At 45.0% G+C, this 2,500-nt stretch overlaps 1 non-coding gene across 1 annotated transcript; it reads left to right on the top strand.

Moving 5' to 3' along the window:
• The first annotated feature begins 888 nt into the window (after positions 1 to 888).
• LOC143306805 (5.8S ribosomal RNA) lies at positions 889 to 1,043 on the top strand. The gene has a single exon (XR_013064111.1). It is a non-coding gene; the product is annotated as a 5.8S ribosomal RNA (ribosomal RNA).
• Positions 1,044 to 2,500: the final 1,457 nt, after the last annotated feature.

The raw sequence follows: 2,500 nt of genomic DNA, 5'->3' as shown, positions 1-2,500 counted from the left end.
CCCGTCGTTGCGACACCCTAGTTAAATGGAAAGATATAAAAAAGAGAGAAAAGGAATACAGATGACCCGCCGTCTGATCTTTGCTAAATGATCTGGCATCACCGGAGTTTTTTTGGTCCGTGTTGCGTTCGCTCTATTCGAAATGAAACTCGCGGAGGCGAAGAATTGTTAAAAGTTTACGAAGCGTCTAGGAGTGGTTAAAACTGAGAGAGTTGAAACTACGATGTATTAGAACGAGCAACCGTCGAAACTTTGTTTTCGCGACGTTCTTTTCGTCGCTCTCGTCCCCACGCTCCTACGCTTTGGTTGTTTCTTTGCCATCCGTGTTGCGATAAAAAGATTTCTCCATTGTCCAAAAAGGACGGATCGAGATTCCTCTTTCGAGAGGGAGAGAGAGGTACTTGCGGGTAACCTGGAATCTACGAAACACGCACCGTGGTAAGATTCGTGCGTCCGCCTGATCGATGTGTGTTGTTTACGGACCGGCTGAGAAGCGACGATAGCGAGTCTTTGAAAAACTATGTGTCCATTAGTTAGACCGATCGTCGCCGGCCGTGTGTCTGTTCGAATCTCGCAACCCACGATTCAGCGACAGGACGCGCGCTCGCATTCCTTGTGTGCGTTCGTACTTTTCAAGGTTTTTAAATGTACTTTACGCCCGACCGTCGAGAGGAGCGTGCCACTGGGCGTTTCTCCGACGGTTTCCGTCCTTGGACGCGATCGTGTCGTCAACGATCGAACAAACAAACAAATACGTTGGCGACGCCCGAATTCGCTCTCCCGCACGCGCCGGGTGGGAGAGTGATGTGGGTATCGAATGTGATGCGTGTTAATAATGAAAATAACACTCTAAAGATCTAAAGAGTTTGAAATACAAAATTTTACGATTACCCTGAACGGTGGATCACTTGGCTCGTGGGTCGATGAAGAACGCAGCTAATTGCGCGTCAACGTGTGAACTGCAGGACACATGAACATCGACATTTCGAACGCACATTGCGGTCCACGGATACAATTCCTGGACCACGCCTGGCTGAGGGTCGTTTTCTTAACAAAAGACTGCTTGCGTTTGCTTCTCGAAAAAAGAGTAATTCATTTCTTTCTAAACATCTCGCCGTCGTTCAACGAAAGTAGAACGTTTCGGAGCGGGATTATCGAACGAAATTGAAAGAATGAATGAACGATAAACAAAGAAAGAGTCGCAACGTACGAGCGATAGTTGGGCAGTTCGTCGGCGTTTGTCGTGGAAACGATGTGACGAAAATCGCAACCGATACACTAAATGCAGGCCGTTAAAGGAGAGAAACAAATTTCGAAATATCTCTTCGAACTAGCGCAAGTGCGTCACGGCGCGCGAGTCGTTCGTTAAAATTTATAAACGACCGCCCGTGAAAGCACCGAGTTCTCGGAAGATAATCTATAAAGATTCTCCATCCTGCTGGAAGTTATCGGATCGGCGCGATTGTTCACTTGTAGAAATCCACGCTCCCGACGTTGCCAGAAACGATATTTACGAAAGGTGTGTCAAAAATAAACGAAAGAAGCTCTCCTATAAATTTAGAAAAAGCAAACGAGTGAAATGTTTGAGATGATAATTTGCTGAAATGCAAGCTCGAATAGCCCCAGGGTTTCGAATGATTCCCCGCGCTTTATACATCTCTCTGTTTACAAACGGTGTATAAATGAAAGATCGCTTCAGATGGGTCGTCGCTGTTTGACGCGCGATGCTGTTCCTTTTTTTTTGTCTGTCTGTGCGTTTAGCTTCGCTAAACAAGTTAAATGGTTAAAAAGCGTCGAAAAAGCGAATACACACGCGACAAGACAAATCTAACGAGTAAAGGAACGCTCCGCTCCAAGATAAAAATGGTTGTTTACAATCAATACAGCGTTTCGGTACCCCTGATCGTAGTCTGAAACTGTGTAACAAAAGAGAGGAAAGCGAATGGTGAAGGAACTTCGAAGCCTCCGTGGCGTGGCTAGAACTTGTGATAAAAGTATGTTTGCAGCAATTATGCATGCTCCCGTTAAAACAGCATTTCAATGTCTCGCATGGCTTAAAGCTCTAGGAGGCTTCAACATTTAGAATACATACGGACTACTTCGTTTGTTAAAGATAAGCGAAGACCGCGCGACCATCGCTCGGTCGTCCAGTCCTCGAAAGTTTTGTTGCGTTCCAAAGAAGAGACAAATGGGGTTTACCCTTGCGCTAAGGGGAGAAGAAGAGAAAAGCAGTTGTTAAATCTAAGAGGTGTGTGGAGTACATCGCGTGTTGGTTAAAATTGTTAAATGAAGTATACGCGAAATGTTCTCTCGCTCTTGCTTTTCCTCTTGCTTCCGTGGCGCTCGAAAAGAAGGGATGATAAATAAAGAAACCTATTCGAAATCTCTTGTGGAACAAAAAATAATACGGACGGACGTTAAAATTGAACCGAGACGAAATGGATCGTCTTGCGAGTTGTCTTCGCTTTGAAATTGTTAAAAATTGATAAAAGCAATACGA

Source organism: Osmia lignaria, unplaced genomic scaffold (assembly GCF_051020975.1).
Source record: "Osmia lignaria lignaria isolate PbOS001 unplaced genomic scaffold, iyOsmLign1 scaffold0036, whole genome shotgun sequence".
In the NCBI taxonomy this organism is placed as follows: domain Eukaryota; kingdom Metazoa; phylum Arthropoda; class Insecta; order Hymenoptera; family Megachilidae; genus Osmia; species Osmia lignaria.
The sequence above is the reverse complement of the archived record's forward strand: the minus strand, read 5'-3'. Positions and strand labels throughout refer to the sequence as shown.